Source organism: Mustela nivalis, assembly GCF_964662115.1.
Source record: "Mustela nivalis genome assembly, chromosome: 8".
NCBI classification, from domain to species: Eukaryota; Metazoa; Chordata; class Mammalia; order Carnivora; family Mustelidae; genus Mustela; species Mustela nivalis.
Window position 1 is genome coordinate 124053031 of NC_139027.1, and position 11320 is coordinate 124064350.

Sequence of the window (11320 nt, forward strand, 5' to 3'; positions counted from 1 at the left end):
AATGTGCATTCAAGTCTTTCACATATTTTCTAATTTGATTGTTATCTTAATGTTGAGTCCAGAGAGTTCTTTCTACATTCTGGATACAAGTCTTTTGCGGGCTATGTGATTTGTCCATATTTTCTCCCAGATTGTGGCTTGTCTTTTCACTTTCTTAACAGAGTCTTTCACACATCAAAAGTTTTTACTTTTGATGAAGTCCCACTTATCAATTATTTTTCCTTTATGGCTTGTGCTTTGGTCTAATGTTGAAGATCTCGAGTTCACCAAGCCCTACGACACGAAGATTTTCTCCTATATTTTCATCTAAAGGTTTTATAGTCTTGCATTTTATGCTTAGAGTTATGATTCATTTTGAGTTAATTTTTGCCTGCAACATAAAGTTTAGGTCAAGATTCATTATTTTTGCCTTTCTAAGTCCAACCGTGCCAACACTATTTATTGAAAAGACTACCCTTTCTCCATTGTGTTGCTTTTGCTCCTTTGTCAAGAATCTGTTGATCAAACTTATGTGGATCTATTTTTTTTAAAGATTTTATTTATTTATAGAGAGAGAGAGGGAGAAAGCGAGCACAGGCAGACAGAATGGCAGGCAGAGGCAGAGGGAGAAGCAGGCTCCCTGCCGAGCAAGGAGCCCGATGTGGGACTCGATCCCAGGACGCTGGGATCATGACCCGAGCCAAAGGCAGCTGCTTAACCAACTGAGCCACTTTGAATTCTATTCTGTTCCCTTGATTTATGTGTTTATCCCTACACAAACACCACTTTCTTGATCACTGTAGCTACATAACAACTAGTAAAATCAGGTTGTCTGATTCCTGTAACTTCACTTTTCAAGTGTTTTTTAACTCATCTGGTCCATTCACCTCGGCATTCATTTTGGAATCAGCTGGTCTGCACCTACAAAAACTCCTACTGGAAATTTGATAGAAATTATGTTAGACCTATGAAAAAATCTGGGAAGAAATATCATTTTGGATATGTTGAGTCATCCAATCCATGAGCACAGTCTGTCTCTCCCGTTATTGAGGCCTTTGACTTCATAACATTTCATAGTTTCCATCATATAAATTTTGCATGTTTTGTTAGATTTGTACCTAAATATTGCAAGTTTTAGAGCTATTATCAATGGTATTATGTTTCTAATTTCAGTTTCTGATTGTTGATTGGCAATACATAGAAATATGATTGAAACAACTGATTTCTGGGGTGCCTGGGTGGCTCAGTCATTAAGTGTCTGTCTTCAACTCAGGTCATGAACCCAGGGTCCTGGGCAACAGGCTCTCTACTCAGCTCTCTTCTCAGCAGGGAGCCTGCTTCTCCCTCTCCCATTCGCCCTACTTGTGTTCCCTCTCTCACTGTCTCTCTCTGTCAAATAAATAAATAAAAATCTTTAAAAAAGAAAAAAAAAGAACTGATTTCTGTGTGTCAACCTCCCGCCATCTGGCAATTGGTTGTTATTCTTTAATTATATTACTGGATTCTACCTCTTAATCTTTCATAGAGATGTTCTGCTTCAGTATTCCTCGATAAAATTAGTCTGTGAATTTCTTTTGGCTGCTGGGTCCTAGCTCAGGTTGCTAGAACAAAATACCATAACCTGGGTGGCTTACAGAACAGAAATGTATGTCTCACAGTTCTCGGTTTTAAATTTTGACCTGGAGGCTGAGAAGTCCCAAATCAAGGTGTTGACCAAGTCAGCTCCTAGTAAGGGTCCAAATCTCAGCTTACAGATGGCCATTATCTTGTCTCAATATGGCCGAGAGAAAGGGAGATCTCTCTTGTGTAAGAGGGCTACATCCTCAGAACCCCATCCACACCTAACCACCCCCACAAAGGCCCAACCTCCCAATACCACCACACTGGGGGTTAGGGTTGCAACATATGACTTTGGGGAGAGGACACAATTCAATCCACAGCAATACTGGTACCCCTCAGAAGACTAACTGGGCAGCGCACCTTATTCCTTTATGCTCTAGGAGACTTCGAAGAGCTTTGGAATGACCTGTTGCTTGTAGATTTGAGACAAACTATGAAGTTCACTTGGACGGCTCCCTCAGCTACATCCAACTTAGCTGTTTTATTTCTTCTTTAATCAATTTTGGTAACTTGTATCTTTTAACTTATTTTGGGTTGAAATCATCCTAATTTTCAAGGGGATTAACATTGCCTTGTGTTAAATGCAACAGTTAAAGAGAATAAAGAAGACCTATATATGCTGACATGGAAAAACCTATAAGACATAAGGGGGAGGGACACAAGTCTCAGAAAAATGGAAAATCCATTTTCCTTAAATAAGCTTCCCTTTTGGAACTAAAGTCTCATTTTTATATGTGAAATGGATGTAAAATGGTCTGAGAAGATACCCAGTAACACGTGGTTGTAGCATTTTTATATTATCCTTAGATCCAAGCAAGAGATGACTCTGCCTTGGGCTTGCACTTCCAAGGGACCCACTCAAGGCCCCTCGAGATGCTCCTCACACAACAGTCCAGGGGACTTACCCTTCTAGAGCCTGAGCCTTCCTTCTAGGCCAGGCTCCCAGGAATAGGGTCCCTCCCAGGGTATGTGGGAGCCTCACCCAAGTACCTCGTCCTGAGGATAACGTGACCCCTGGAACATCCAAGCAGTAGCCAAGGCGCAGTGTTTGAGGTGGGAGAGGAGCTTGGAGGTCCAGGTTGGAGTCCCCATGCACACAGGTGTACCCAAGGTCCTCGTGGGACAGACTGGGACAGTCAAGTGTGGGAAGAGAAGGGCGATCCTCCCACCACATTCTGGCAAAGAACTCTGGAGAGTTCAGAAACTCTAAATCTGAACCCGGTTTTCCAGGTCAACACGCAGGTGCCTTTGTCTAGAGGTAGGAGGATAGGACGTTCTTACTGAAGTGTTTGTTAGCTGCGGGATTTACAGAAAAATAATGTAGACATTTGGCATGTGAGCCTCAGTCTCACCTTTGTCTCGGGCCCCCCCAAATGTCATGGGAGGGCCTAATGAGTCATGACACTTTCAGGGAAAGAGGTAGGGCTTGAGGGGAAGAAGGTAGAAATTATTTGACAGGCTGAACTGTGTCCCCACTCAGATTCCTGTGTAAATCCTAATGGTCGGTACCTCAGCATGGGACTGCGTTTGGACACAGGCCACCTCATTGGCCTTTAATGAGGTGATCAAGTTAGAACGAGGCTGTTAGGGTAGGTCCTCATCCAAACTGGCTGGTGTCCTTACCAGAAGAAGACGTTCGGCCTTCCTCTTCCAGGGGCACTCGTGCAGCAGGAGGGCCGTGTGAAGAGACAACAGGAGGACACAGGACAGAGGCTCAGAGCAAACCAACCCTGCGGCATCTTGATCTCAGATTTCCAGCCTCCAGAACCATAGGAAAATACGGTTCTGTTGCACAAGCCCCCCACTCCGTGGTATGTCGTTAGGCAGCCCCAGCAAACTAATTTAGAGGGCTTTAAATTTTTACCCTATTTTTTCTTATTATTTGACTCCTGTTTTGAAAGCACATCTATTCACGCATTATTTATGTAATTAAAAATACATATTAAAATCTTCTCCTATCACGCTTGTCTGTCATTTCCCATTCCTAATCGTGCCTTCTCTGTGTTTGGCCCCTGTGAGGAAGCAGGCTGGCGGCTCGTCTGTTTTCCTGTGTGGGGCTCTTTCCCACAATGAATCAGCCTCTCAATTTATCAATTCTCCCTTTGTAGTGTTTTCGGATTCATTAATTTCGGCTCGTCTTCCTTCCGTCCTTCAACCCCTGGATTGATTTTGCTGCTCATTTTACGTCTTCCGGGGATGAATGCTTGAGTCCGTCCTCCTTGTTCTTCTTTTTCTTTTTCAGAAATATAAACGTTTTGAACTACATTTTCTGTTCAATATAGTTTCAGCTGTATCTCGCCGTTTTTGACACACAGGGTTTTCATTCCCTCCCGCCCCTCCCCCCAATCTGGTCCCGCCCCTCCCCCCAATCTGGTTCAACTTGCCATTTTGACTTCCTTTTGTTCTCAAATGGAGTTGGACATTTTTCAGGAGGGGGTTTTAGGTTTTCCACGTGGTGGGGGTTTTGGTTTCATTTCTCCTCTTGTTTTAATTTCCTGTTTTATTACTTGGTGGCCAACGAGGTCTCTGCGATTTCTGTCTTGGAAAAAGGGGTTGGAATTTCCTTTATAGCCATGGTCAATTTTTATAAAAGCTTTTTATAAAATTTTTTATAAAACTCTCATGGGGGTTTCCACGGAAGGTATATTCTCTGTCTGCAGGACACACAAGGCAGCATCGTCACTGATGTCAGCCCAATGAGTCGTTCGATTCAGATTCTCTGCACCCCTTTGTGACCTGGGACACATGGCAAAGACTTGGGCCACCTTTATCCAGTGAGATTTAATTTATTTATCTCTGCTCAGCTGGCGTTGTGCGAGGGTAATGTCAGAGTATCGTTCCCCACCTGTCCTCTCTCCATCTTGCCTTCAGGTTGTTGGTCTGGGTGAGGAGCCCAGAGAACATAAGGGTGTAAGATTCCTGGGTCCTCCCTACACCCCGGATTCCCACCACCCGGGGCCTGAAGACAGACTCCAGCTGTGACCTTCCTTAACTCAATCCACCTGTGCTCTCTGTCCTCATCTTTCCAAGGAAAGACGCTGGCCAGAACTTTCCAGATTCTCTTGCCTTGCTTTTGGGAAACCGGACCTATGTAATATCTAGGAGATAGGCAAGGAGTCTCAAAGTTTCCCTTAGATGGGTTGCAGATATCGTTGTATCCAGAAGACACTCTCCAATGTGCTCAAATCAGTTTAACGATCCACAGTATGTTTTTCTGTGCCTCACTCTAGCATTTGTCTCTGCTGCTGCTGCTGAGAGAGAGAGGGTCACCGGGGGCTTTCCCTCAGCCCTCCCCATCTTCACACCCATCCGAGCCAATTGCTTCTGTCTGTTGCCACATTCTACGAAAGCCAGTAGCTGGGTCCTCGCGAAACCGAGAGACTAGGTGTTGAAGTGTCTGATTCAAAATAAAAGCTATTAACTTTGTGCATCCCTGGGGATACCTCAAAGGTCACTCTGAAGCTGGAATTCAGTGGGAAGCCCGTGTGCTTGCTGAAGAGGACGGATGAGGCATGTTAAGATGCCGTTGAGAGGGAACACAGTGGCTCCAAATCCTGTCTCCTGGACAGGGAGATGATCTGCCTGGTGTCTCATGTGGGCAACTCGACTTGGTCTTTAGGTAAGCAGCAAACCAGGCTTTCACGGTTTGATAATATTCTTCTTGTTCTCCTGGGCAACATCCGGGAGTCTGTTGAGTGGTATAGAAACACTGTATTCTCAAACTTTCTTTGCTTTTCCCGTAAAGTCTTACCTTTCTCTTTCTCCCTTCCTTTCTCTTCTTTTTATTCCTCTCTTGACCCTGAAACAAATCTGTAAGTACCAGTATTTCTGTCCAGGAAGCATTTGTAAGACTCTTTCCCCTTTCCTTTGAATAAGACCTTACTAGTTCTTTCTTTAACCATCATTCTTAACCTCCTCAGTCTTTTAAGAAACAGAGAAATCTTCTCCTTACTTTAACTGGCAATTAATACATAAGACGTTCTTAGTGTGTAGTGGTCAGGTTTCACCAGGTTGTACTATGAAACAAACAACCCCAAATCCGCGTGGCTTATCACCACAATGGTTCATCTCTCATTTATATTACCCATCAGCCGCAGTTCTGCTCCAAGTGCTCTTTATTCTGGACCCAGTTTATAGGAAAAGAAAATCAAAGTGTAAAAGGGACAAGCCAGACAGACCTAATCCCTTTTAAAGGTTCTCCCACCCACCCACCCCCTGCTATCCCGAGGACCCACACCCTTCCTGATTTGGGGATGCTCACTCTGCAGCCTCCTCCCACATGAACAGCTCCTCCAGTCCCCAGGTCCTCTGGCAGGTGGCAGCCCTGTCAGCAGCGTCCCCCAGCTTCCCACCCATGGTGTCTATGGGGACCCATTGCCTGTGCAGAGACGCCTCCAAGCTCTAGTTCATTTTGAATGAACTAGATAGGATAAGCAGAAGTGGCTGCTCCTTACCCTATGTTCTCTTTGCTTCTTCCTAGCCACTCCCCCATCACTGCAATCCTCTGTTATAGTTAATAATTCTTTATATTAAACTCTCCCTGTTCAAATTACCATGGGGTTTTCCTCTTCCTGTCTGAATCCAGACTTACATACCCAGCCAGCATTATTAGCTCACAGCTCATTGGCCTAGACTAATTGCCAGAGCTCTTGAGCTGGGCAGGTGACCACTTCTGCTAGTAAGGAAGAAGGGGAGATGTGGTCTTGTATAAGCAACCAGCAGTGTCTGCCTCAATAGCAAAATATATCCATAAGGATTCTTCCTAGAGCCCCAGACTTCTCTGTTTTCTAGGCCACTTCTCTTGACTACACCCATGGGTGAAAATTCCCCCCTGCCCACATCTCCAGGCTCATTTCACACCATCCTCTCCGAAACGGTGGATCCCATCTCCTGAAAATCCCCTCAATGGAATCTACTAGAAACGAATGGAATAGGTAGAAGTATGATTTCACTATGATGGGTATCACACAGACCAAACATCCCACAGTGTACCCCAATCTTTGAAAGATGCTCAGCTCTTCCAGCCCCTCAGAATCTGCTAGACAGAGCAGTCCCTTTGAGCCCCTTTCACAGGGGGTTGACCCAGGGTCTGTCTCGGGCAGCTCCAGGCCCAGTCACCCTGGTCCCCACAGGCAGCTTTGAGCATGCCCTCCTTACTCAGGACACCCCCAGGCCTCTCCAGTCATGTGCCTGTGGTGTAGACGTTGCTCCCCGTCCTCTAACTGAAACACAAGGTCCGGCCAAGATGGAAACTGGAGGTGCTGACAATAGCTCGCTGTGTGACTTTGGATAGGTCACTGCGTCCGTACTAGTCCTTCCTCAGGGTAAACCCTGAGTTTATTGTGAGCCTACAGGAGACAATGAATGAGCCATGCTAATCACGGTGTCCAGCACGCTGTAAGCTCTCAGTAAATGCTCAGTGTGAATGGTTCCCTACTCTTGCTTCTCGTCAGCTTTTCAGAAGCGGGCTCTCTCACTCAGAAGTGGGTCATCTCTGGCTGAGGAAACTCCAAGTGACTTCTGGGCACTTTGTGGTCTTGAGGCATCAAGAGCAGTCCCTCTGAAGGGATGAGATGGGAGAGCAGGAGGCAGGCAGCTTAAGGAACCAAGCTCTCCTGATGGGTGTTACCTTGTACTCACAGGAAACCCGACACCCTGAGATCTTTCCAGAAACCCAGAAGCTGCATTCTAAGTATGGACTGCACTGCCATCTGCTGGCCATGTCTTGGAGTGGCAGGCGTGAGGGAACGTAAGTCATTGGTTAACCAGGCAGGTTTCTGGCCCAGGGGCCCAGGGGTCCTGCGGCATCCGTATGTTTATCAAGTCCCTCAGAAGATCCTCTGCAGGCAGTCCAGTGCTTCCCACCTCTTCCTCTGAGGCTACCCCATTTTTAGGTTGTGAACAAAAATGTTCAAAGTGACGTGATGAACTGAGATGTGCTCCTGCCCCAAAACACCTAAACTAAATCTAATTACGAGGACACATCAGGCAAAGAGAGTGACTGGCTTGTGCTCTTCAAAAATGTCAAGGTCAAGAAAGACAAAGAAGACTAGGGCGCTGTTACCAACTCGGGCAGACTGTAAAGACAGGACAACTGAATGCGAGATATGAACCAAGTTTTTTTTCTTATGCTGTACAGGATGTCATGGACCAACTAACAAATCCGAGTATGGTCTTCTGATAATGGTCTCGTCTCACTGTCCATTTCATGGCTTTGATCATTGTTCTGTGACTATGTAAGAAAAAGTCCTTACTTTTAGGGAACACACACGTAGGTATTTAGGGATGAAGGGGCCCCAGGCCTGTATCTGATTTGCAAACAGTTCAGGAAGGGGGAATAAATAAATAAATAAATAAATAAATAAATAAATAATATGAATGTATAGTCTTGGTAGAGGGTGTTTAGGAATTCTTCGTACTGTTTTTGCAACCTTTCTAACAGCCTGAAATTATGCTCAAGTATGTTCAAAATTTTGTCACAGGTCTCCTGAGAAAATAATGGCACCATGATGCCTACATTCAGTTTCGCACCCCGGCAGGAACCCCTCGCAACTGGTAGCGGAGCATAAATACAGGACTTTGTGCAACCACCATTCTATGCACCCACAACCGCAGTAACACTGTGTGTCAACCACACTTTGCTAAAAATTAATTAAATAAATAAAACAAGAACACCCCACCTTTTTACGGAGCCCTCCGGAGATGCCAGGCATGTCCTAATTACTTTGGGGGGGCTTTCCCCAGTTATCCTCACAGCAATCCCATGGGAGAGAGTCTATTGTTCCCCCTCAATTTTCAGATGGGGAAATCTTCACTCCAGGCAGCTATGTGTCAAGGTCACATAGCTAAGAAGTGATAAAACTGGGATCTAGAGTCCTAAAAAGCCAACTGGCAGCAGGCAGGATCCACAACCCAAGATGACGACGGCCACCTCACTGTTGAAAGGACCGAGACCCACTCCCGCGGCTGCCACATTGAACTCAAGCCAAACCTGCCTGGGCCTTGGCTCTGCCTCTGCCCTCCTCCTCGCTCCTTCTCACTGCCTCCAGTATCCCTCCCCTACTTCCTCTTCTGGGCTGAGCCACTTCCTCCCCCCCACGGTCCCTTCCATGACCCTTCCTGGATAGGCTCTCTCTCTCCCCTACTGCCCTACCATCCTATGGCATTCCTCTCTCCAAGACTCTCCCACTTTCCATCTCCCACTATAATTCCTCGCAGATGCAGAAGAATAAAGTTATTGCTAGCTCCAACTGTAGACTCAGGCCTGGAGTCAAAGTCCAGCTCTGCCATTGACTGGTTGTGTGATCTTGGGCAAGTCGCTTCACCTCTCTGAGCATCTTATAAGACAGGGCTATTAAAAGCCAACTCATGGTGAAGAGAAAGGGAGCCAAGCTCTACAAAAGTCTTTCCTATAACATCTGGCAAGCTGTGAGTGCTCAGTAAATATTGGCTCATATTCCTATGTCCTTTCTCCATAATGACTGTTTTAAATTTTTCAGATAAATTAGTTATAAGCAGGTGTCAAAATTTTATTTCCATCTTGCCACAGAGCCAAGTCACAGTTCCCTTTTGTTAAGGACATTTTTGCAGGAAAAGAGAATGGTTGGATAATCACTATTAAACTGAATACAAGACAAAGAATGTCTAATAATCAGTTGAATGTGTGGGTAGTTGATTTCCCCAAAGGGGTTTTAATCTTGTTAAAGTTTATCAGAAAATTGCTTGAGCGTTTATCAGGAATGCTAATTTCCTCCCACAAGGAGGCCATGCATTGCAACAAGCGAGAGAGTTCTACAAGCAGACCGTGATTGGGGTCCTCTTCTTAAACATGCCCATAATCATCAAGGCTGGCATTTCTTGAGGCCTCACTACGCACCCAGCTTGGAGCTGTGTCCCAGGCCTCGCAGATCCTGGTGGGAGATTCTGGGTGCATTTCATCATTGCCCCTTGTTCCCACAGAGCATGATCCCACTTAGTTCAGGGTCAGGATGTGTGGGCAGCTGCCAGTCACTGATGGAATGGGTGAGTGGGAGGAGTGGCCGTCCTGTCCCAGGCTTTTGTGCAATGAGAGACACACCCCCTCCATCAAGTTGGAAATAAATGGGGTTCTGAACGTAGAAACCATCCACTGTACCCCCAATTTAATGGGGTGTTAAGTGGGTGCTATTTAGGAAACTGTGGTGTGGTTAAGCCTTCTGGTCCAATATCTTCCACCAGGGCCTTTACCAGCTAGGTGACAAGGTGCTTTATTCTGGCCTCGGAGCCCAGCAGAGCAACTAAGGGCTCATTACCAAGCATGGATGCCTTTTCTCTGACAGACAATAAAGAGTTGGATCCACGTTGCTCGTTAGCTTCTTTGGGGATTTGTTGGACATCTTGCTACTATATGAACAAACAGATGGGCTCTGCTCTTGGCTGCGAGGATGTTTTCGAAGGAGCAGATCTGATTGCCCATTGTGAAGAGCAAACAACATATCCAAATGGGGCGTGCTGTGTCCAGGGTAGTTAGGGATGAGGTCAGTGGTCCTCAAAGCGTGGTCCCCTGACCAGCAGCATCAGCATCACCTGGGAACTTGTCAGAGATGAGAATTCTTGCCCTTTTTGCTCCCTGAGCATCACCATGGCGGTCGGCAAGAACAAGTGCCTTAAGAAAGGCGGCGAAAAGGGAGGCAAGAAGAAAGTGGTTGATCCATTTTCTAAGAAAGACTGGTATGATGTGAAAGCACCAGCTATGTTCAATATAAGAAATATTGGAAAAACATTAGTCACAAGAACTCAAGGAGCCAAAATTGCATCTAATGGCCTCAAGGTTGTGTTTTTGACAGGAGCCTTGATGATCTGAAGAATGATAAAGCTGAGTTTAGAAAATTCAAACAAATTATCGAGGTTGTTCAGGGCAAAGACTGCCTGACTAATTTCCATGGCATGGATCTTACCCATGGCAAAATGTGCTCCATGGCCAAAAAAAACAGCAGACCATGATTGAAGCTCATGTTTATGTCAAGACTACTGATGGTTATTTGCTTCATCTGTTTTCTGTTGGTTTTACTAAAAAATGCAATAATCCAATTCAGAAGACCTCTTAAGCTCAGCACGAACAGGTCCACCAAATTCAGAAAAAAGATGATGGAGATCATGACCCAAGAGGCACCGACAAATGACTTGAAGGAAGCGGTCAATAAATTGATTCCAGACAGCATCAGAAAAGGTATAGAAAAAGTTTGTCAGCCCATTTATCCACTCCATGATAGTCTTTGTTAGAAAAGTAAAAATGCTGAAGAAGCCCAAGTTTGAATTGGGAAAGCTCATGGGGCTTCGTGGTGGAGGTGGGAATTCTGGCTAAAGCTCCTGGGGATGAGACCAGTGCTAAAGTTGAGCGAGCTGATGGAGATGAGCCACCCGTCCAAGAATCTGTTTAAAATTCAGACATTTGATGGTGACAGATAAAAGAATCTTATTTGTGGTATTTAATTTCTGATGATTCTTTTTAAATAATGTAGGGTTGGTGCATCAGATATTCTGAGCTGTTGGTGATGTGAACTTTTCTGAACTGTTGTATGGATTTTATCCATTCCTCTGCATTACTAAAACCTGCACAAAGGTAATGATCCATTTTAAGCTGTAGTCATCTGGATGGAAGTATTATAAGGGTTAATAAAAGGAAATCTTTTTTTTTTTTAAGAAAAAAAGGGGGGGAATTCTTGGTCCCCACCCCAAACCT

At 45.2% G+C, this 11320-nt stretch overlaps 1 pseudogene across 1 annotated transcript; it reads left to right on the top strand.

The window, feature by feature from the left end:
* Positions 1–10217: 10217 nt before the first annotated feature.
* On the top strand, positions 10218–11068 carry LOC309872310 (small ribosomal subunit protein eS1 pseudogene; annotated as a pseudogene). Its single transcript has one exon. The product of its transcript is annotated as a small ribosomal subunit protein eS1 pseudogene (transcript).
* Positions 11069–11320: the final 252 nt, after the last annotated feature.